The 24,716-nt window shown below is 53.0% G+C and overlaps 1 protein-coding gene and 2 long non-coding RNA genes across 8 annotated transcripts in view; 2 read left to right on the forward strand and 1 right to left on the reverse strand.

The window, feature by feature from the left end:
* Rbfox3 (RNA binding fox-1 homolog 3) overlaps positions 1–24,716 on the reverse strand; it is a 448,346-nt gene that overhangs the window by 144,815 nt on the left and 278,815 nt on the right. The gene's annotated exons all lie outside the window — the stretch shown is intronic.
* On the forward strand, positions 11,499–13,118 carry LOC115067094. Its single transcript, XR_003846525.1, has 3 exons — positions 11,499–11,547; positions 12,114–12,204; positions 12,293–13,118. It is a non-coding gene; the product is annotated as an uncharacterized LOC115067094 (long non-coding RNA).
* LOC115067095 lies at positions 20,814–22,444 on the forward strand. Its single transcript, XR_003846526.1, has 3 exons — positions 20,814–21,175; positions 21,503–21,695; positions 22,039–22,444. It is a non-coding gene; the product is annotated as an uncharacterized LOC115067095 (long non-coding RNA).

Genomic DNA, 24,716 nt, shown 5'->3' on the forward strand with positions numbered 1-24,716 from the left:
CCTGGGTTGCCCCATGGGCCCATGTGATCACAGGGCCACAGACGTGTGGGGGGAGGGGCAGGTGAGAATGTTATCTTAGGGTGTGAGAAAGACTTGATCAGCCACCACTGGCTTTGAAGATGGAAGATGAACGAAGCCCAAAGCCACGGGCTTCTAGAAGTTGGAAGGACCAGGAAGTAATTATCCCCTAGGGTTTGTAGAGAGAAACAGCTTTGCCGAGGCCCCAATTAAAGTCTGGTGGGACCCATTATTTCTCTGACTTCCAAAGCTGTGAGATGACATATATACGTCGTTGTAAGCCACCACGTGTTTGTTAGAGCGGGAGGAACCTGACACAGCCCTCTAAGGGGACTGGTCAGGAGCCATACAGTTCTGCCTCTGTCCTTCACCCTTGTCTCTCCCTCCTTTCCAAGTCTTCTTGTTCTGGGAGAATGAGGCTTGCACCTCACCTCCGTCACAGTGAGTGCAGCTGGAGCACATCAACTCCCCCCAGTCCTGCTCTTTCCAATCAGGCTCCTTGGTCCCTGGTCACCTGAGTATGTGGACCTTTTCCCTTCCCTGGTCTAAGCTGGCCCTGAGCCTTCTGGAAATTCTGGTGGCACCCTGATCCTCCCTAGGGGTGCTGCCTGGGCAGGGAGCAAAGGGCAGGGACAGTTGAGCCTTGGCAGGATTCTTTCAGAATTGCTTTTACCCCAACCACAGTAGAACTTGGTGGCCAGTGTTCTATACCTCAGTGGGAGACGACAGGTCTGCTCCTGCCCAGCATACCTACACTATCTCATGAAAGGGCAAATCCAGAAGAGGCCAGCTTTCCCTGTCCCTCAGCCTCCCACCCAGACACAACATCGTGAGGATGTAGATTAATTTAACTTTTAATTATACTCACTTAACAGGATGATCCAGAAAGTCGGTGTTCTCCCACCCCCATGGAAAGAGCCCTCTCTTTATCTATTTATACCCAGTATATACATACGCAGAAATGGAGATATCTTTATGGACCATTAAAGATTTAATGTTTAATTTATAGCCACTTTCTCTGGCGGGGTGTCCAGGCACAATGTCAACATTTTTAATTAAATGAATTTTTTTTAATCGCAAAGAAAGATATATATTTTAAAAGCCACATTTGGACCAGTTAGCAGCAGTTCCGAGCTCTCTGGGTGGGGAGGGTGCCAGGAAGAGAGGCGGCCCTGGAATTCTAGCCACAGGCTTTCCCAGGCCCATATATGTGAGCTGATGGCACAGCAGTGTGGCTGGGCGCAGAGGCTCATGAGTACTGTTTGTTGAAAACCTACTATGCTCCAGGTACTGTACTGGAGGGTGCACACAGGAAGGCATCTTCCATTTTCCCAGCTCTGAGTGGGGGTGGGGTGGGATTATGCAGTCTGACCAGGGAGGACCTCTGGTTTGATGTGTCCATACCTGGCCCTGTCTGAGGGTCCTGAGTCATAGCTGGTGACCAGGGCTGGTACTCAGGGAACACTACCTGCTTCTGAGCTGTCTCAGCGGTTGGCAGACTTGTCTTGCTTTGAGCAAAGACCCCCCAGGATAGTGGGTGTGAAACCCCTCTGTGGGCTCTGTGGGACAGAGTTGGGCTGGGCAGGGAGAAATCCTGGGATTGCCCAGGACGTGGCTCTCTGGGTGATACCTCAGATCAATTTCTGAAGATGTGGTGGGTTTGTAGGATGATGGTGGGGGTGTTGGCCCTCCCAGCTCTAGCTTCAGGGAGTACCCCAGGCAGGTCTGTGCACCTGAGCCAAGGGCTGACAGGCCTTTTCTTGAGACCCTGGTGGGGTGGGTTTTGCCGACTCCCCGTCCCCTGGTTGCCTGTTACCAAGCTGTCTCTATCTAACTGCCCCCAGCAGATCCCTGTGATACCTGACCTCTGGCCACGTCTTTCCTGTGAGTGTTGCCCAGGTCAGAGTTCCTCCCAGCCAGTGTAGTCCTGTCCCAGAAGGAAGTGGGGAGCCAGGTGACCCTGTGGTCCCATGTGTAGGTGCGGCATAAAGAGCACAGAGCTACTGAGAAGGGGTCAGGGGTGACACTGATACAGGGCCGCCTTGGTGAGGCCTCACCTAGTCCAAAGGCCTGATGCAAGTGGCCTTTGGATGCTCTCCCATCTGTCCTCTAAGAAATGGCTTCATAGAACATAGCGTACATCCCTTTTATCACTCCATCTCCGTCCCTACCATCTGTATCCCGAGTGGAACAAGGCCCTGTTCATTTGAAGCCAGATTGGAAATCAGAAGCTGTCTGAAACCGAGTCCACACAGGCCAGTGGCCTTTAATGGGGCACTCCATCTTCCAGGGTGATGGCACTTCCCTGACTCAGCAGCACGTGGCAGGGGCAGTGAGCGGTCGGCAGCCGGTGCCCTGGTGGCCTCCCCTGCTGGCGCCTGAGGCTCGGGGTGCAGCACCTTTCCCTGTTTCATCTCAGGCCTTCTGCAGTCTTTCTCAGAGAGGGAAAATCAGATGCTGCTGGGGGTGAGGCTAAGTCTGAGTCAAGCCCAGGACATTCACCGTGTGTATACGCATGAGGGAACCAGGGCTCTTGACCCCTCTGTTCTCTGCAGCAAAGGACCAGCTCAGCTCCCCACCCAGCGGCTTCTCTCCAGCGTCTTCCATCTCTGCCACCCTGCAGATACCTGGTCAGATACCTCTAGCTCTTTCTGATACTATGAGTTTCCAAAGTGCAGACGGATGGGGCTGGAGGACTAGCTGCCTGTGGGGAAACCCCTACTTGTTTTGCCCACCCCTGCCCACCTTCCAGGAGCACGCCCCCCAACCTTCATTCATTAACTGTGGAGGTCAGGAGACTTCTCGTGACCCTCATGCCCACCCCCAGCTTGCTCAGAGCTTCCCCACGTGGAGACAAGCATGCAGTCTCTGGGGCTTTGATTCCCATAAACCTTCATTTCTCTTGTGAAGCCACTTTAATTATGAAGCTAAATAACGAGAAGGAAATATTAAAATAAAAAAAAACCCTACACAAAGCAAGTTTGCTTGTGCCGGCCATAGCTCTGAGAGCCAAGGCAGAGTGGGGAAGGCACTATGCCACTCACTAAAAGCATGTGTCACTAAATCAATAATTCATTTACTTTAATGAGATAAGTACTTTGAAAACTAATTGCGAACCTGCTCCATTTACTCCGACCGGTTACAGCCTTTAATGTAAATCGCAGCTACTGCTGTGGGAAAGAGGGGTGGGATGGAAGACCCTGACAGGTTTCCCCTTCTTCTAAGAAACAAGGAAGCCCTCAACCCCAGGGCAGGTATTTGGGGAACGTGGGTGGCCCATTGCTCATCACCACAGGGGTGAAGTAGATTGGGGGTCGCCTCATGTCCTGTAGCTGGGAGATGGGGAAATAGGGGAAAGTGTCACACAGCACAGGCCATCTGTGCCGGGAAGAGACTGTCCTGGGGCCTCCAGAGACTCTGATGGGCTCAGGTCAAGCCTCTTTCCATCAGTGTTCCAAACAGGGAACGTGGGCGGCCCATTGCTCATCACCACAGGGGTGAAGTAGATTGGGGGTTGCCTCATGTCCTGTAGCTGGGAGATGGGGAAATAGGGGAAAGTGTCACACAGCACAGGCCATCTGTGCCGGGAAGAGACTGTCCTGGGGCCTCCAGAGACTCTGATGGGCTCAGGTCAAGCCTCTTTCCATCAGTGTTCCAAACAGCTTCTCCCCCATAGCTCAAAGGCCTGGGGGGAATGCACAGTGCTAGACCCGGGGTGGTGAGTGGAGGTGGGATGGTTTTCAGTTCATGAAGTCCCAAAGGGTCTCCGTGTTCCAGTAACTTCCCAGGTCTACAAAGCCAGGAGCAGGAAGATATTCCAACTAGCAGGTGCTGTGGGCGTCAGTTGCCACGGGGCCCAGAATACAGACCCTTCAGACCTGTGCATGTCTCAGTAGAGCCCTGAATTCATCATCTACCCAGGGCTGACTGAAGAGATGTCAGGTCCAAGGGATGTGAAGAGACTCCCAGTTCCTCCCATTGTATCTCGATTTGGTTTGGGAGGAGGCAGATACTGATGGTGCGTCTCTCTGCTTATTTGGGGGAGGAGTCTGAGTCCTTCCTGTCTGTTCCTGCCTTGCTAGAAGTAAATAACAATATCAAAACCAACCCAGGACTGCTTCTTGATTTTTTTCAGGAGGTACCCACAGTGTTTAGAGACCTTGTTCCTAAGCATTCCTGAAAATGTAGAAGAATTTGCTTTGCTCCATTGCTAGATGCTGGCCTGAGCTCCTATTACCACCCCATTGCGAAGCACACATAAACCACCCCAGCCCTCAGAGCCGAGCTGGTGCAGGGAGTGCTGCACTTACTGGTCGATGTACCAGGAGCAGCCTCAGAGCCACAGCTAGGAGGAGGAGCGGCGCTGACCAGCCCTGGGTCTCACGGCCCACTCATGCCCCACTCTGATGGACACGAATGCAGAGGCTGTAATCCCTACCCACTCCTAAGCCACCAGGTGGGATGCTATGGACCACTGCTGTTCGGATCTGGCAATCGCTAACCCTTGTCACTGGCGTCATTACCCGCCCCCCATCACTGGGGTTACCAAGCTGCATGGAGCTGGTGTTCTAATGACACTCAGGTTGGATCTTGGGCAGACTAAAAAATATGGAGTCCCAGGGCTGGCGGGGGGGGCGGGGGCACCTCAGTGAGATTCTCCTAGGAAGAGATTGAGGTGCAATGCCCCCGAGCTATTGGTAAGAAGGCACCTCCCATCAGGAGTCCCACCTACCCTGCCCACACCCTCCTGCCCTCAGGCTCAGAGAAGTGGCCCTACAGCCAGGCTAGCTTGAACTTGGCCAGGCTACCTCAGTCCATCTGCCTATGGAGGGGGCTGCTGGTTTTCAGTCCTGCATTCAGAGACCCTCCTGAGAGGCCCTGCACTGTTCTAGACGGACAGCAACTCTGCAAAGCGGAGCCATTCAAATCATGTTTCAAAACCAGACATGTCCAAATCCCCTCTCCCCTGTAAGTCTCTCATTTCGGGTGACAATGTCTGCACGAGCCAACGCAGGTGGTGGGCTGTGCCAAGCACGTTCTTTCTGCGTCAGACTTTCTTCTCTCCAAAACACTGACCTGATGACCAGAGTCTGGCACAGTCTGGCACCTGGGGACTTCTACTCCTACTTGTCTCTGGAGTGGGGGCATGGGGAGGCAGCACAGCATGGATCTGAGCTGAGGCCGCCCTGTTGGACCTACCATCTGTGCCGGGACAGCTGCCCCTTGGAAGGTAAAGGAATGGCGGGGGGTCATTCATCCTTCAGGAAGAGCCTCTCCCACTTTCCCGAGAAGCAGACATGGTATATGTCTATCTGCCTCACTGGAAGCAAGGCTGAGGTGGGCAGTGGAAGAGGATGTACAGTGGAGAGTGCAGGAGCTGGGAGGTGGGCTGGACCAGGCACAGGTGAGCACTTACATGTGTTCCCTTTGCAGAATGCACACTCAAAGCACAGGGCTGCAGTCTGACTGGGAGCCTGACGGCTGTCTGCTCTGACTAACAGATGCCTGTTGTCCCTGGAAGATGAGCCATCCTGAGCTCAGATGACTTCGGTGGACCGGCAATAGGGTAGCCATCAGTCACCCCACTTGGAAGGCTCCATTCATATCAGTCTGCTCTTCCAGGGCCCTTCTCAGGGCTGCAGTCAAGGGTCAACAGGGCTGATGGCCCAAATAGCCACTGGCTTTAGGAGGGAAGATAAAACTTTCCCAGCTGGGCAGCCCTGGGGCGAACCTGCAAGAGTTTTGACCAAATGGCTGCGGGCTCTAAGGGGCTCATTAGCAGAATGAAGGCTGCCAGGCATACAGGAGCCAGCTTGGAGTGGCGAGGGAGCCACAAGAACTTCCCAGACCTCATCTCGAGCTGCCGGGTGGCATCAGAGGCCAGAGGTTTGCATACACCAGTGGGGCCTCCCATGGCCCATCCTGCCCTTTGCTATCCTGAGAAACAGAGCCAGCTTGCTGGGGTGGATGGAACTCTACAGCAGGACTAGAGTGATAAAAGATGAAGGAATATCAGCTACTTCAGGCTGTGGGGCTCTGATCCTGTGCCTGAGGCTGCCTGTGTCTGGAGCCAGCCCGCCATACAGGGGTCATGATCGCCTCAAGGCACTATCCTGGGCACTGGTCTTAGCACTTTGTTGTGTCCTTGCACCTTCAAGCCTCAGGTAGGCTCAAATGACCAAGCCCAAGCATCACCCCCATTTTACAGATGAGGGAACCAAGGCTCAGAAGTGTCAGTAGTGAGTCTAAGAGGGATGTGGACCCAGGAGGGTGACCTGGACACAAGACTCTGACCCTCTCCCCATCCGCCTTCAAGGGGTGGTGATGATTCCAGGAATATCTATCAAGTGTATAGAGCTCCTTGGGCACAGCTGAGTACAGTGTGGCTCCCTGATGTGCCCGACCCTCACAGAGCCGCATATTGCACGTGAACTACCTGGATTTATCACCAAAGAAGGACATGCAGGTCAGCGCTGGGATAGGAACCTGCTTGCCCAAATGCCCAGTCAACTGTAGGGTCCCCTCGCCTGAAGCTCGCCTTGTCACCGCCTCCCGCAAACAGCAGGTCCCGTGTGCCTGGTCTCAAAGCGGCCTGTGACTTCGGTCCTCACATCCTGGTCCCCCAGTGGAAACCCAGATGGAGCCCTTGCTCTTTCCTTAACACCTCAACACCAAGACACAGGAGAAGGAAGTGTGTGGCCCCAGAAGGGCCTAGAAACAGCTGAAGGTGTCCACATGACACTGAAAAGAGGCAGAGATGCCCACAGCTCCACTTCTGCAGGAATGGCTACAGGCCAGCTCTGAGGCAGTGACTCAGGGGAATAAAGACCAGAGCAAGAACCTTAAGGGCTGGTTCTTTCTTCAGAGACAATGGCCGCATGGCACTGCAGCTGAGGACACAGAGAGGTGTTTGGGTGTCTGGGCCTCATGGACATCCAGTAGTCCCTCCACCGGGAAGGGGAGAAATGGCCGGGGGGAAGGTTTATCTGTTTAGTCCGCTGATGTAGCACTTGTGTCTCCAGAACATAGGATGGGGCCTGGCATAGAACAGACACCCAGGAAACAGAGCCACACGCTCAGTCTCTGCTTCTCTCCCCTCTCCCTTCCGTCTGCCTAGTCTGATCTTTTTAGTCTTTTCTTTTTCTTTCTCTCTCTCTCTCCCCCAAGACCCAGGATCTGGGTTTCTCTGGCAGAGCACAGTACCAGGGCAGGAGCTCAGCGGTCTGAGTCTAGAGGCAGAGGGTGCTGAACCGCAGCTGCTCCATGTGTTCCCCGGGGTCTCTTAGTGATGCAGACACATTCCAGGCCTGGTTGGGGTGGTAGACAAGCCTGCACCTCCCACACAGTCCCCAGTGATATGGATGCTTTGAGCAAGGGCCAGGTAGGTAGCCAGAACCTCCCCTCCTCTCTATTGGCCACCACAGGAACTTGGAACAGTCAGATGAAAGTCTACACTCCAAGCCATCAGAGGGAACTTCTTATTCTTGGAAGTTTTAGAGGCGGATGGGAGGGCCTCAGGAATCCCGGATAAAGTTAGAAAGCACTGGTAATTTCTCCTAGGCTGGAATAGAAAACTATCAAAACATCCATAGAGTGTGCCCAGCTCTGCCTGGGACTTCTGTCCCTTCAGAATCTCAAAACTTCACTCTTCCATGTTCCTGCCTAGGCTGCATCCTAACCCTAAACAACCCCTGGAAGGCCCCTCGGGGGTCTCACCTTTGAAGGCATCACATGGCTAAGCAGCAGTTGGGACAAGCCTGCCGTAGAGGCTCATCTCTCCATACTTCCCAGAATCCCAGGGCATTTGGTTCAGATCCCTAGAGCTCCATCAGCTGAGGTGGCCACAGAGAGCCTCAGATGAGGCCACACTTAGTGATCAGAAAGGCTGGAAGAAGCGGGTTCACCCGGATTTTCTGAGGGCTATGGCCCTTCATCTTGATTTCCCTACAGCAGAGTCTGGTGAACTCATACACATTTCTCTGGGCTCCCCACCCCACTGTTCACTGAAGAGCAATGCATGGGCAGATCTCCATCCATCACACAGAGGCAAACTGACTAGGATCCTAAGTTAGGTCAGGTCACTGTCTGCTCGGGGCAGGCCCCCTTCATGGCGTGTTGTCATTGAGGGTTGTGGGGAGCTCAGGTGGTAGAAGGCTACAGGTGACCCCTGAGGCTGCAAGACTGCTCCCAGAAGGTTGCAGGGCTGTCCCCCTCCACCTGGCCATCCTTTCTAGTCCTGGAATCTAACCTTGGGTAGGGCACAGGAACGGCCAGGCCAAAACTGGTCCTGCTGAACCAGTTGTCTCCATCAGATGGATACCATCCACATGCCTTCAGCTGCTCACATGAGGGTCCCAGATGGGAGAAACCTCATATTGTTCCTTGGCTACCACCCTACCCCAGGACTGGAGTATGGTTAAGAGGCCCCAGGGAATTGCTTGCACCATGGCTCTGCCATGCCCTCCCCTGCTTGGCTGCCAATGTCATTGGGTCTGCTAGCTGGGTTGATGGGCTCCACAGGTGAAGCTGGATGAGGAGATACTGATGCTGCTTGGAGAACCGACACTGGGCTGTTCTGCAGGGCCTGTGGCTCAGGCAGGCAATACATCCAAGGCTAACACAGCATTAGGTCTCTGTGGCTCTGAGGAACTCCGTGAAATCCCCCCTCTCCGAGTTGGCCCCTGAATGTGCCTTGTCCTGTCATAACCCACCAGGCTTGGGAACGAACTCATGCTGGAACGAGAGCCCCACACACTTTCTGATTTAGCCTGACTTGTCTTTCTCAGCCCGGCATTCGGAGGGGCAGCCCTTTGGGAAAACAATGCCAGCGCACACTGGTATTTTATAGGCACTTTCTGAGCACTAAAGCATTTTGGAATGATGCTGTTTGTTCAGAGCTCTGGACAGGTGCACAGTTTCTGCTGACGCCAACGTCTTCTTTCCCACTCAAGATTCTACTTGCTGGGCAGAGCTCTGCAGCCTGGCTGGCCTCTGTGAGCAGCTGCTGGAAGGGGCAGGAGGGGGAAGGCCACCAACCTGTCACCAGCTGCCTCCTCTGCTGCCTGGGGTGGCCAAATAAAGTTCACCCGGAAGGCAGACTGAAGCCATCCCATGTCCACACATACCTCTGCCCAGACCCCAAACACCATGAGACCCAGGACACTGTTGTGGGTAACTCTCATCCAGAGTGTGGCCGGTACACAGCAGGGCATGGTGAATGTACCATGCAGCAGTTTGAACCGTGTCTCCAAAACAACATGTTCTTGGAACCTGTGCATGAAGTCTTTTGGGGAACAAGGGCCTTTGCAGATGTGATTAAATTAAAGGAGCATCTTGGGTTTAGAGTGGGCCCCGAGCTCAGTGACTGATGCCCTTCAAGAGAAGGGAGGGGGGCTTGAGACACAGACATAGGAAGGGAGGAAAGCTTGTAAAGACAGAGGCAGAGATGAGTGATGGGGCCACAAGGCAACCATCACCTGGAGAGCCTGGCCCTACAGACACCTTGACTATAGACTTTCAGCTTCCAGAGCTGAGAATGAAATCCTGTTCTTGCAAGTTACCCAGGCCATGGCTGTTTATGACAGCAGCAGCAGGAGACTCATGTATGCCCTCGGACCTGGAGCTCAGTTCTAGTAGTGGCAGTCTCTGAAGGTCTCCTCTACAACTCACCACATCAGGTGCTCCAGCAGAGATGGGCCAGGGGTATACACTGGGGTGAGAGACCCACACCATGTAGCCGAAGGGGGCTGATGCTGATGGCAGGCAGGACCTTGCTCACCTGTGCTCAGAGCTCTTTTACAGCCTTCGGCCCATGTAGAGGGTTCTGTCACTGAAGAAGGGGGTACTGAGCAGAATGGGGACATGTGTCCAGCATTTGTGGACCAGTGGTCACAATTATGCTGGGAACTTCCAGCCTATTTAGAGGCAGATCTGTGGCCATTATGAAGATGACTAAATCCACGCAGTACCTGGTTGACCTTGTGACCACCTTCTTGCCGGATATGGTGCTCCACACTGGAAAAGCATGCAAATTGGCAAACAGGCCCCTCCTAAGCCCATATTTCACTTTTTGATTTAATTATTTTTATTTTATACATGTATAAAGTACATGTATATAAGTGCACCACATGCATTCAATGCCCTTGGGGGCCAGAAGAGGGCATTGGATCCCTTGGAACTGGATGGATGGTTGTTAGCAGCCAGTGGCTGCTGGGAGCTAAACTCTCTGCAAGAGCAGCCAGTGTTCTCAATCGCGGAGCCATCTCTCCAGCCCCAGAGCCCATATTTCAAAGAACGAAAGCAGAAAATAAACAGTTCCAGTGAACAAAACCCCTCCCTGCCCTTTGCTGGTAGGATGGCTCCAAGGAGAGCACTATTAAGTTTTTAAACAAAGCAGTTGTTTCTTCCCTGTGGCTGGCTCTGGGGTCTGCAATTATTGCCCATCTTCAGGTGGTTAGGTGCTCAGGAGGCCCAGAACTCCTGCAGTGCCTCACTTAATGAGGGTGGCACCTACTGAACCAGGGTGTCCCCTTCCCAGACTTCCCTCCCCAGTAGACTCTCTCAGAGGACCTCCTCTCAAGCTTTTGAAAACTCAGGTAGATGATGTCCGCAGGGTGGCTGGGATGTCACCACTTTATAGTATATTTTTTGAGAACTTTTGTGGTTGGCGAGCACGATTTTCTTTCAGGCGTCGGAGCGGTCTGACCTTATTACTTCCGGGCACGGGCCTGTAATTTCCAGGGTCTCCCTGGCTGATGTAGGCGATTTTCCAATTTCCAGAAAGAGCTTAGTTTCTGAGTGTTCTCAAGATCACTGCCATTTATACTTTCTAATTCCATTAGGTGAATCCGCTCCTGTCCTGGAGATTTACTGGGCTGGGATTTTGCAGGTAAGCTTATAAACTGCTTTCCAAGAGCTGGCGGCCAGGAAAGCCTGCCAAGACGGGCAGGCTGTGTCCACCTGAGCTCCAGGTGATTTTGGATAGATGACTTAAGATGAGCTTGGGGTGGGAACTCCACATAGCTCGAGTCAAGAAGGCTCACGGCTCAGCATCCAGATGGCTTGAGTAGCAGGAATTTAAATTCGTATGTCATCGAACACTGCATAAATCCATTTCCATCGTAACCAACACACAGAACTGGCTTTCCAAGAAGGCTCCTTGCCTGGGATCGCAGGTGAGCCTGTCTGCTCTGCCTGTCCTGCACGTCCCCACCGTTAGGCCCTCTGCCCTCTTCCTGCGTCTTTGACTATCATTTCAACATGAGAGGCACCCAGGTCAGGGCTGCCCTTGGCCCTGGGCAGAAGCAACCACGAATCAAGTTAATGAGTTGCCTGTGTGTCCTGGCCTCTGACTCCTGCTGATGTGGACAATCTAGATGTGTTGGGCCACATGTTCTAGAGGATAGTCCAGCCCCTCAGAGGGAAGTGTCATCATCCTCTGGATCTGGCCAGTGCCCCCTCTTGCTTTATCTGGTTTCTGATTTGCCTGCTAGCATCCTGCCTCTTGGTCTCTCCAGTGTGGTCTCTGCTGTGAGTAGAGTTCTCTGGGAGCCTTTCTGTGGGGTGCTGCTTGCCTTCCTTGGGATGGACTGCTGGCTGTGTTCCTGGCATCGGGGCTGGGTGACTTGGCTTGCAGGGGCTGAGAGTGTGCTGTTTCTTGGCACTGAGCTGCTGAGGGTTTTGGTGACCCCTGAGTGTGGTAGAGTCCTTCAAGGCTGTTGAGCCTCAGAACACCTTCAAGATGGGGTTGGCTATCAGGAAGGCCAGCTTGGTAGGTGTTGGGCTAGAATTTAGGACCATGCCAGTTCCTAGACAGGGAGGTTCAATGTGCTTGCTGAGGAGTCAACCAGTTGTGCCCCTGCAATGAAAGTGTGAGAAAAACCAGGCAGCTAGGCTCAGCAGGGTTTCTTGCTTAGTGAGAATGTGTGGAAGACGGACAGTCCTGATCCCCTGGGGGCAGGCATGGGTGCTGCACGGACAGTCCTGATCCCCTGGGGGCAGGCATGGGTGCTGCACGGACAGTCCTGATCCCCTGGGGGCAGGCATGGGTGCTGCACTCAGCCTTGGACCGAGCCTGTGCCTAACCTTCCTCATAGAGCTGCAATGTGGAGACACAGTGCTCTCGAGTTCTGTGAGATAGTCTAACAAGTGCTTGAACCTGAAGGCGTTATGGGAACTTCTGAACAGGTAGATGGCTGATCAAAAGTTGGGGGGGTGCCCAAGAGCGGGGGCATAAAAAATGAGTCAGTGTTGTAACTTTGTCCTAAACCTGCAGAGTCTGCTGCTGTCACTGGATAGCTCCTGCTGCGTTTGCTTCAAAGGCCACCTAGTGGGGCCACGTGGGGCATGAGCTCCCATCCTGACATTTCTGAGTCTCGGTCTCCCTTGGCTCAGCTGCGCGTGGAGCACCTGTTCTTCATGTCCCTTCATCTTCTGGGTCTCAGTTCTCTCACTTTTCCTCGGATAGGGTTGGGTGGATAGACCCCCAAGGTGTCTCTAGTCCTTTATGGTGACCCTGGGCTGCCTCTCTTCATGAATGTGGAGAAAGACACATGGTTTTCCTTCTTGGAACTATGTTGACTCCATTTTCAGAGGCACAGAGACCCTGAGCCACAGAGAAGCCCAGCAAGGATCTAAGGCATGGGAACTTGAAAGCACTGCTTGGCAGGTGAGGAGGAGGAGCTGGAAAAAATCCCTCCGGGAAAAGGGGTAGACAGAAGATCTCCCTGCAGCGTCTATGGGGTCGCATGCACCCACATGGCTCCCGACACACCCCAAGCCAAGGACCCACGCCGTCCCCGGAGGTAGCGTTCTCCTGTCTGAAAGGCTCAGCCTCACTGCAGAGCTTCCTCTTCCCTGGGTGGATTTTAAGGCCTTTTATCTTCTCTCTCCCTGTTATGTTCCCTCCCCTTTTCTAGGAAGCTCAGTAAGCACATTTTCTAGCTTCCCATTAGTTGGATTTGAGTTTCATCTGTCACCGGTGTGCAGGTGCTCAGGGCTGGCAGGGGTTACAGGTCACCCAGCCAGACTTTGGCTGGCCCCCATATGGCCTCTGCAGTGACCTCTGGAATTTCCCTGTCCACCTTGCCTCACCTCCCTGCCTGAAACTTCCCTTATTAAAAAGTTCTTGGTGGGAATCGTTGACTTGTTGCTTGATGACTTCCCCATCGGTCTGAGTGCTGCCTCTGGACCTCAAAGGGCGGTTCAACTCCTTCCTCCATGGCTGAGTTTCTGGCAGGGCTGGCTACCACTTCCCAGGGCAGTTGTGCCCATCCTCTGTGTCCTCCATGAGGGCCAGGCCTCACGACCCCCATATTCATGGGGGGGATGGACTTTCTCTTAGTGGGTTGGGTATCCAGCCATGACCTGCACCTCCCCTCTCCCGAGCCAGGCCACTTGCCTATCCTGGATGATAATAGCCACTATGTGGCTGACTTTCCTATTTCTATAATCACCTTCTGCACCCTCCCTTCAACAACCCCTCATCAAGGGCTTCCGGACTCTGCTGGCCTCACTCCCCGCCACATCATCTTTGCGGTACCCTCGCACATCTCTTGCATGGCCCCTGTGCCATGAGTCACCTCCCCTCCCTCCCCGGCTTTACCTTCTCCTTTGTCCACTTTTAGATGTTGCACTGGGTTGGACAGTGTCTCTGCCCCATAATTCATGACCACTTAGAATTGAAGAGTGTGACCTTAACTGGAAATAAGCTGCCTCCGTTATGTTTCTTGTTGCTATGACAGCCCACCTGACAAACTTAGGAAAGATTTAGATTGCTGTTTCAGAGTTCAGTCCATAACGGCAGGGTGGGTATGGTAAAACAAAACAAAACAAAAAACTCACATCATGGCAGGAGGGCGGGGGCAGGGCAAGATGGAGCCCCAAGGATATGCCCAGGGATTTGCTGCTTCTCACTCAGCCTGACCGACTCCACCGCCTCCCATGATGCTATTGTACTGTGACTCTGTCAAGTAATGAACCCACGGATTAGGTCACAGCCCTCAGGATCCAGAATCCAATCGCTTCCCGGAAGCCCTTCAGCTGGCAACCTCCTCCGACACACGAGACCATGCGGGACACTTCATAGTCAAAGCACAGCACTGACTTTTTGCAATGAGCTTGGATGCAGCCATCTTGAGTCAGGATGGACCCCTCAGTTCAAAGACCAGTGTCTTTCTGAGAAGGGGCGATTAGATACAGAAACACACAGCATGGGGAAGTGACCACAAGATGATAGAGACAAAGACTGGGGTGAAGTGGCCACAAGCCAAGAGGCACTTGTGTTTCTAGAAGCCAAAGGGTCAAGGAAGGACCCCCAAAGCTTCTGGAGAGAGTGGGGCCTGCCACCACCTTGACTTCAGACTTTGGGCCTGCAGAAGAGTGAGGTTTGCTGTATATACTCCATACACGGTATGGACGCGGTGATGCACCTTTCTGTGGAATCACAAAGCATCCTTATGGGCACACAGCGGGTGCTCAATAGATGCTTACCCTTCTCACATGTACCTCCAGACTCCTAGGAGCTGTGGGAGAAACACTGCTGCCTTTGGGACCATTGCCCTTTCAAATGCACAGTCTCTACTGTGAACTAGCCATGGCTAGCTGGGGGGGGGGGCTCCTCCTCTGTGTCCCCTGGGGCTGTTTGACAGGGTCCTCTCTTCCCCTAGCCTTCACCCTCACCTCCCCTTCCCACAGACTGCTGGTCACACTGCCCTATCCGCTCCCTGCATCCCAGCCCTTCCCTCCTTGGCCCAGGCTCTGGTCCTCTGGGTCATCTCCCTCCCTGCCCACCTCTGTCACCTCTCCAGTGTCATCTTCCTAGACAAAGACACGAATTCAGTAACCTCGTAAGCACAGCCTACCATTCCCATCCCAGCCACTGTCTTCATCAGCCTCCGATCTTGCCTAAACTCTCCATCCCCTCAACTAGGATGAAGAGACATCTGTCCATCCCACCATCTGCTCCCTCAGGCAGCCACTTTCCAGTGCTGAGTCGCAGAAACACCTGCCACCTCCTTCTGGCCATCACTCTAATCTCGCCATCACTGAATGAGTGCCTTGTGTGCTTGTGCCTCTGAATCTCCCTTCCTTTAGAAGGACATCCTTTATTGGATTTAGGCTCTATCCTGGCCCCATATATTTATATATTAACAAAGTACGAAGACCTTATTTCCAAACGAGGTCACATTCAAAGGTCATGGATGGGAGAATAGGGTGAGGACACTATTGGACCCATTTGACCTCTTGACCTCTGTGGCTCGCCCTCTTCTCGAGGCCCTCCTGTGGCCTTGGCTCTTTTGAGCGGCACCCCTGGTTTCTTCCTCCTTCATCCCCTTGTTTCTGCTCCTCCCCTCCCCAGCATCGGGGCTCCTGGTTTGCCCCACACCCTCCTGTTTCTCCTTCACCCACAGCAACCCTGCCGTAGCCCGAGACTAGTCCTGCCATTATCACACGGGAGGAGCTGTGACCCCCACCACGTGCCTGAGCTCAGAGCTGTGGCTTCGGGGATGCCAGGCCTTCCCTCATCCACCCACAGATAGGCAAATTACAAGGGCAGTCTCCCGACTCTCCCCCTAAGGCGGTCCTGCCTCGTCCTCATCCTGTTTCCGGAGTCACCAGCTCTACAGTGGACCTGACTCCCAGGCTCCCTCCCAATGCCCCCTCCAGCCCACCTATCTGTCCCAGGCATTTCCTTCCGCATCCCTTCTCTACTGGGCCAGGACAAGGACTGCCATTCCTTACCCAGAATAACGTGATGGGGTCCCGCAGGGGCACCGCTCAAGTCACATCTGAGAGATGTCTCTATCCTCGGGTCTGGTGGGAGAGGAGGGCAAGGAGTGGACCTGAAAGACCCGCTCCCGTCCTGAATCTCAAGGGGTGATGGGGCAGCTCTTCCACCTTGCCACACTCTGTAAGAGACGCACAGTGAGTCTAGAAACACACAGCTATGACAGCCTTCGTTTACAACATACAACCTCCCTGCACAGAAGGTCTTCCCTGAGCCATCTTCAGTCTGTTCTGTAGACTGTCCTGTATCATACAGCAAGATGCCAGGGCTGACGCTCAGTCATCCTCCCAAATTCTGAAGCCTAAGACTAATGGACTTTGCAGGGCTCCCTGTTTTCCCAGCATCTGTTCCGACATGTAGGGTTCTTTGTCCCAACACCAGATACCTCCCAAAGGAACCCGGAAGGTCCCTCTCCAAGGACAGGGGATGCTTATGCCATTTTATAAACCCAAGTTCTCATGGTTTTTCCTCCTACCATCCATCTCATTTGACATTCTGACCCCACAGCCACTTTGCTGAGTTACCCTGGGCAGATCTGTGAACTCTCTGGATCCTGTTTCCTTATTGAGAACAAGGACACGTGTCACACAAAGGCACAGAGCCATGGGAGAAAATGTGAGCTTAAGAAAGGCACGGAGGGCTGAAGATGTTGCTCAGTTGGTGGAGGACTTGCACAAAGCCATAGGTCCCATCCCCAGCACTGCATAAACTACATGCGGTGGTACGTGACGGTAATCTCAGCACTGGGGAGGTGTGGGCAGGAGGATCAGACGTTCAAGATCATTCTTGGCTATATAACAAGTTTGGCCAACCTGGGACATACAACACTGTCTTAAAACCAAACAACAACAAAACAAACACCAGTAATGAAATCCCCAAACCGAACCCCCAAACAAGAAAGGGCAAGGATCTCACTTCTACAGACCGATCAGGTGGCTGGGACCTAGGAGTACATGGAGGCCCCTAGGGCTCCCAGGGTATCCCCAAGCATCTACCCCAATGAGTAGTCACAGAACAGAACCAGCACCAGCCTCTAGCTAAGATGGGACCCCATGGGCCAGGCACTGTGTGGGCTCTTTCCCTGGAGCAGTTGTCTCCAAAACATCCCCTGGTAGGTCTGAGTAGGCTCAACTCTTTCCTGTGAGACCTCGAAGGCTCAGAGGTGGTGGGACTTGATGGAACCACTCAGCCAGTGAGGAGTCAGGGGCAGAGAGGGTACTTTTTATAGTCTGCATCAGCTTTGGGGGTATAAGGATCTCCCTGTTAGAGAGCAACAGCCCAGGCCAGTCTGAGAAAAAAACAGAGCAATGGCCTGGACCAGCAGCTGCTCTTTAAACCACCTCTACTGCTGGTGACAGGGGCCTGAGGGTGGCCTCAGGTGAGGTCCACAAAAGCAGGATGAGGGAGGCTTGGTTGCCCTATGTCTGGTGACAGCCTGTTCCTTATCTGAGTTCTGCCCAGGTTCCACAGGTGACGTACTGCTGATATCATTGTTTACACAGGATCACATAATGGGACACCAGGATCTGCAGGTGTTCAAGCAAGCCCCTTGTATAAAATGACTCAGTATTTTCATCGAACCTATGTTCACCCTCCTGTGTACTTTAATTTCCAGATTACTTAAAATACTTAATGCAATGCAAACGCTATGTCAAAAATGTGACAATGTCATGTTTAGGAGTAATTACACACAAAAGAAGGCCTGTAGGGGCTGGAAGGTGGCTCAACAGGTGAGCATGGGAATGTGAGTTTGAGTCCCCAGCACCCATGCAAGAAGCAGTCAGAGGGACTTAAAGGATACTTTTTGCCCCTTGCCCTCCAAGGTCGACTAAATTTCAGGGGACTATGGAGCATCTCTCAAAATGTCCTGTAACTGTGGTGAGTCACCTGTCCTCTTGTTCAGGGAGGCCATGGAGACCCCACGAGATGGACTTGAACCAGTGTCCAGTCTACAAAGAGGAGGGTCAACTCAGAGGAAACATCTCATCCATGCTTCCAAGTGAAGCCAGACATGGTCGAGCAGGACCTTTGACTTATATTCACATAGATGGAACCAGTAAAAGAAAGGAGCCAGGAGCTCCTCCCAAGCCCATGTGACCCCTGAGGAACAGATCATCCAATGATCTGAAGAGTAAAAATAAATTGGTTTCTTTGGGCCAAATGTATGGTCTTAAACACCTGAAAGGAAAGAATAACCAAAGATTAAAGTGATCAGTATATTTCTTTAAGAGTTCATGGGATTACACTTCCAGACATTAGGCTTAAAGCCACATAAAATGTTATTTAGACAATTATTTCTCATTGATGATTTTGCTTCCAAGCAGAAAGTGCTGCTCAGATGTAAGACTCCAAATCTTGGTCCCCAATACTGTAGTGCCCACCTGTAGCTAAGGGAGACAACCAGCTATTGTTTTAAAATGATGGCCAAATTTGTTTTCTCCCCTTATCTAGAAGCCTTTGAGAGGGAACTGACACTGATTCTAACCACTCCAACAGCTATCAAAGTGCCTGAAAACCAATCCTGAGTCCATCACTCTCGAGTCCAGCCTTGGCAGACAAAAGAAAAATGAGGAAAAATCCAATACAGGGATGATTTTGGGAGCTCTCATCAAGAAATCCCAATGGACTTTGATATGAACATTTGAAATTTGTCCTGTTCATTTTTCTGGTTCTCCGTCTAGAACTTGTAATGCTAACTACTCTTGCCTTTACTTCTCCTTCACATCTCCTAGTCACCAGTCAAGGACTTTCTTTTCTCCCTACTGATAAGAGTTATGCAATTTGGGAGTCTTTTAGATAGACCCACTGAAGGGGTACCCCAATTGCCTCACCCTGCATCCCTGTTCAGCACAGAAGAAGCCAGAGCGGTCTGTGTCCTGATTCCCTATCCACAAGTTGGTAACCCCTTCAGAGGATGGTGTGATAAGAATAGGAGGTAGGAATTGGCTAAGCAGTTAGGGTAAAAAGACCCCAAAGGAAAGTAGCCAGTTTCTTGGCTAAAAGTCAAAATGTCCTTGGGCCTCTTAGCATCATACTCTGTTCCAAAGGCCAAAAATGTCAAAATTATTTGGGAACTCTTATCTAATCATTAAAAGATTTCAGGGTTACCTCTTCAGAGGAGGGAATGTTAAGAGTAGCCAAAAGCCCCTTAAAGAAGAAGGAAGAGGAGGAGGAGGAGGAGGAGGAGGGGGAGGAGGAGGAAGCAGGGCATGGGGCCAGGTGCGATGGCGCACGCCTTTAATCCCAGTGCTCGGGAAGCAGAGGCAGGCAGATTTCTGTGAGATTGAGGCCAGCCTGGTCTACGTGGTGAATTCCAGGCCATCTGGGACTACAGGGAGACCAAGCCTCAAAAAAAAAAAAAGGACCCAAACCAAAGCAAAACAGCAACAAAGAAGTTCATGGATGAGTGTTCCAGAGAGCTCGGCCGGTCAGGCTGGCTGAAACAGCGGAACTGCAGCAGTGAGAGGCCTTATCTCAAGGTCTTAAGGTGGAGAGGGAAGGGGAGGACGGCCGTGAGGGAGGTGCCTACATCTTGCTGTTTTGCACGCAGAAGGGCATGCACATCCACATACTCACATGCATGCATCACATGCACACACACATGCATACAATATATATAAAATATGTGCACGCAGAAGGGCACGCACATCCACATACTCACATGCATGCACATGCATGCATCACATGCACACACACATGCATACAATATATATAAAATATATATTCTCAGTATACATGCAGCCCCCAGCCCCTCTTCAATACTTTGGATCTGTGGTTGGTTTGATCCATGGATACAGAGCTCATGAGAATGGAGGGCTGGTGAGTTTTTCCTAACAGATATTTAGATTCACATTTCCCTTGGCCTAGTGTTGTCCCAGATGCTGGCTCACAGGGCGTGCATCTCACTGATCCTCAGGTACGTTTGCCTCAGTTCTATCCATAGGACTGAGCCTCTCAGTCCTGATGGCCTGGGTTACCTCCAGAAGGGACTTCCTTGAGGTTGATGTAATTGATTCCAGTGCCCAGCTACCTCACTGGTTGGCCATAGGCACAATGACAGAGTGAGCAAATTTTTGAGTGTGCATACGTATGCACGTTCATGTGTGTATGTGCAGGTACATGTGTGTGCACGTGCAGGTGGAGGCCAGGGGGCACCTTTGGGTTTTTGGATCGCTCATTGGCCAGGGGCTGGCTGATTTGGCTAGGCTGGCCAGTTGTCGAGCCCCAGGGATCCTTCTTCTTTGTCTCCTCAGCACTGGGATTACTGGCACATGCCACCACCATACCCAGCTTTTTACACAGGGTCTGGGGAATCAAACTTCGGCCTTCAATCTTGCACAGCAAGCACTTTACCCTCAGAGCTGTCTCCTGAGTCTGTGATTTTTAAAAAATTACCTAACAGTCACTCAGTAAGCACTCAGCAAATCAGGGTGCTCCTGTCCTCCCTCATGGCATCCTGGGGGGTGTGGGGGCTCCTCTGCAGATGGAAAGTGGGGGACAGATAGGTGTGAGGCCCTTCCTGTTGCTGGCTTAGGAAGACCCCATGGTTCTGGGCTGGCCCATTAGCAGCTGGGGCTCAGTTGGGGCACCCGAGATGCTGGGGCAGTTAAGATGTGCCTCCCGTGCCCTGCCCCTGGCCTGCTCATTCCCAGATGGTGTCTCCATGTTCTCCTGTGACTCAGGCCACAGCCCATGTCACCCTCTATCCCACCCCCACCTCTGGATCCAGCCACCAACAAGCCTCTGTACTCCCTCCGAATCCCTTCCCTCCTCCACTCCCTGTATCCCACTGAACAGTTCACTGGCTCTGGTGTAGCCTCTGTAGCCTGAACTGCCCACTCCTGCCTCCATCACCCACCCAAGGAATGGGGCACCTCTTCCTGTCCTCGGCTCAGCTTGCTTCCCCGGGTGCCCACCCACCTCACCCGCTCACCCTGTTCCCCCCACTTCTCCCTCCGTTCCCTTTCTTCCTCTCCTCTCTGTGTCTCTCCCATCTCTGCTCCCCACCCCTTGGCCTCACTCCACCCCCATTCCCTCTCAGGGAGTCTCTCAGTCTTCCTAGCTCGCTTGCGCTGCCATCAGGCCTTAATGCCAGTTGGCCTTCTGCCTGGCCAGCTCCACCCTGTGATGTCACCAGGCCATGTAGCTCGGAGTCAGGTTTGAAGTGTTCCCCACCCCCAAATGGTCTGTCCTCTTCTTCAGGCCTCACAGCACCATCTGACTTCCCCTTTGGGACTTTGAGTATTTGTGAACCAGTTGTTTCCCCTCTCCAGGCCATCAGCTCCTTGAGCTCAGGGACCAGACTGAGCCCTTGCCTCTACCTCATGCTGCTGTGTCCCCATCATCCAGATAGAGCAGAAGCTCACTAAGGTACCCACTGTCCCCTTGGGTCCCTTAGTATGCCCCCGTGAAGGTCTGCAGTGTGTCAGCCAGTGTTTGCCAAGTGCTGCATGTGGCCAGCTCTGTGCTGTCCTCAAAGGACACAACAGCTTGTGACAGAGGCCCTGATCCCACCCCGTCAATACCAGGAGACCAAATGGCACACATTGTGTTTGATCTAGAAAACAGAGGGCTATGAGTTGGGCTGGAGACAGCTGTGACACGGGCTTAGACCAGGACAATGGAAGAAGTTGGTGCCTTTTCTGTCACAGAGCTGTCCTGCAGCCTAGGTGTTCCCTGGGCTTCCTGTCCCCACAGGCGCCACACGCACCCTCATGGCTGTGCTGTTCACAAAGGTGGGAAGGTGGAGGAGACCAGGCAAACATCATCGAAGGCTGCAGATGAACATGCTGTGGCGCACCGTATGTTCAGTCATAAGACATGTACTGAAAGACGGGAGACTCTCAAACGCATGTTAAGTGAAAGTCACAAGAGGTCACAGAGTTGGAAGGTATACACAGTGCAGAGGGAGCTGTGTTTGCAGGGGCAGGGTGGGATTTGGGGGAGCTGTGTGATGACTGCTAAGAGCTTTTATGAGGATAGCTGTAGGAGTCTAGAGCTGCTGTGGTGCTGGCTGTGTACCCGGTTCACGGAAAACCACTGCAGTGTCTGCTCTAAGAGGTGATGGGGAGGCTGGAGGGATGGCTCAGCAGTTAAGAGCACTGGCTGCTCTGGCAGAGGACCTGGGTTCAGTTCCCAAGTTCCCAGCACCCACACGGCAGCTAACAACAGTCTGTAACTCCAATTCCAGGGGATCTGACGCCCTCTTCTGGCCTCCTGCTCATCTTCCACAGGGAGGAAGCTGGGGCTGGAAATGCTTACTTCCTAGACACAGGCAAACGAAGGCAGAGAAAGTATCCAGGATAGACCTGCCCACCGCACCTCGGCCAGCACAGGCCCAGCTTGGCGGAACGCTAGTCTTGGTCTCCCATGGGCTCTAGGCTTCAAGCCCGTTGGCCAGCTTGAGGATGAGGATGGTTCCATTTCCCTCTGAGGCTATGTGGGCAGCAGGAGGCTACGGAGCAGTTTGATGCCATCAGGATGGGAGCAGCCTTGAATGCCTGCCACTTCTCTGCCTGACCTGGTGCAGCATACGGCTTTCCTCACTTTACCGGGTCTAGGCTCTGGGCTCTCCCTGCCCTCTTCATGCACAGCCTCCTTCTGACAGCCTGCCTGGCTCTGCCCAAGACTTTCAGAGGATTCTATGGGGTGGGGGCAGGTGGGGTGGTGGTGGTGTCGCCCTGTACCTCCCACTGTAAATACAGATGTAAGTACTACAATTGAGTTTAATATTTAATGTAATCGGGTTAATGCACATTCTAAACACCATAAATAATCATTAGCTGAGGGTTCTAATTGTGCTGGTGGGATCTGGCCTCATGACTAATTTAAAGACCAGAAGACATTCCTATACTCAGCTCCCCAAAACACTGTAAATCAGCCTACAGCCCAATCCCAGCATCACAGCTGCAGGCTCTGAGAGCCAAGGGCCCTGCTACCCTGGGCCTTCACTGACCTTCATAGCCAGCTGCCCAAGCAGATGTTCAATGCCATGGGGCTTTGAAGACGCCACCAGGCCAAGGGTCAAGGGCAGCTATTGAGGGCAGTACCAGGGGAAGGCTGTCTGTCAGGGGTGGGGGTGGTGCTGATGAAAGGAGCTACTGATGGGGCGTACAGAGGACTGTGTCCCTGGACCCTGCCACTGTGGCCGGGCACTCATAGGAGAGGGGGCTTGTCAGCAGAGTTGTGGGGGTGGGGGTGTAGAGCCCTGAGAACCTGAGTTTCTCAAGCAGGAGGTAAGAGACAGTGCTGTGAACCAGAAATTAGGGCACACAGGCTGCCAGGGACTGTGAGGTGGGATGAGGAGGAAGCCTGGGCCCATAGTCTAGGCTACAAACAAACATGGAATCGCAAAGTCCCAGGGTACGTGGGGACAACGAGGTACTCCATCCAGGGTGGGGTTCTTCCAGAAAACCTAAAAAGTAGAGCTGCTGTAGCCAGGGGCCTTCTGTTCTGGAGGACACAGCTTTGCTCCCCAAGACACCATGTATCCCCAGGGATTCAAAGTACCCCCCCCCCGCAAGATCTATAGTACTCATCAAGTATTACCAAGCCTTGACATGCTCCCCCAAATCTGACATAATCCCCAGGCCCTGATGTGTTCCTCTAGACCCGACATTCCCCTTAAACTAATACACTCCCTCAAAACTGACACCCTGTTGTGCGAGCCTCCCTCCTGGAGGGAGGGGGAGGGGTATGGGAAGCTCAGAAAGTTACCAGACTTGCAAGGCCCATCTCTGAGTTTCCAACTGCTGCTAGGGAGAGGAGACTCTTCAGTGGAGCTCACCGAAAAGTGTGCAGAACTCATCAGGGATGCAGCTTTTGTGAGTCGCCACCCATGCTGGGGTAGGCCTTTTATCGATGCAGCTGCTTTGTAGTCGCTGTGCTCCCGTAGGTAACCTCAATAAACTCGTTGCTTCACCAAGTCTGCAGGGTAGAATAATTCTTCCGTATGTGGTTAGTCTCTGTGTGGGATGAGTAGGAAAGTCACAGGACACCCTCAAGACCTGCTGAGCGGGTTGGGGAGATGCTCAGTGGGCAAAGCACTGACTGCACAAGTGCTCGGACCTGGGTTCAGACCCTCAGAACCCATGTTAAAGTGGGGTGTAGTAGTGTGCGTCTGTAATCCCAGCACTCCTACAACATGATAGGAGGTACAGACAGGAAAATCCCTGGAAGTCCATGGTCAGTGAACCTGGAGCACACAGCGGTCAGTAAAGAAAGACATGCTGCCTCAAAAGGTGGACAGCGAGGACTGACAGTGAGGTGGTCCTCTGACCTGTGTGTGTGTGTGTGTGTGTGTGTGTGTGTGTGTGTGTGTATACATGCATCATGGCACACACAGACCTGCACTCACACACAGGAATGCGTACACACACACACACACACACACACACACACACACACAGCAGAGACAGCCTTGATGTGTTCCCAAGACCTGACTTGCTCCCCAGGCCCTAATATGCTCCAGGCTGTAGAAACAGCATCACAGGAAGGGGGGGTGCTCTGAGTATCTGGTTCCTGGTACCCCAGTGAAGAGTCAAGGTCCTTGATGGTGAGCTACTGGCCTTGCCCTGTGTGATGAGATGTCTCAGGAGTCCACCATGGGCCACCTACCCCCAGAAGGTGGATTTGACCCTCCCTCCTGGCTGCTTAGGCAGTGCCTCAGCCCAGCGGGATTCAACGGGAACTGGGTTGGTTGCTCAGTGTGTGGGACCTGGGAACATGCAGATTTCATCTGGCCTGCACGCTCCTGGCCTTCACCGCTCACTGGCCAGGCCCGGATTCAGCCTGGGGCTGGGCTCCCACAGCCCTCACAGTTTTATGCCACTGACCTGGCATGTGGACTTCAGCAGTCCTCCGGGGCCCTGGCTGAGGACGTCTGGTGGCAGCTGCCTGTACAGCTGTGTGT

The sequence above is a fragment of the Nannospalax galili genome, unplaced genomic scaffold, assembly GCF_000622305.1.
Source record: "Nannospalax galili isolate Female #2095 unplaced genomic scaffold, S.galili_v1.0 scaffold945, whole genome shotgun sequence".
NCBI classification, from domain to species: domain Eukaryota; kingdom Metazoa; phylum Chordata; class Mammalia; order Rodentia; family Spalacidae; genus Nannospalax; species Nannospalax galili.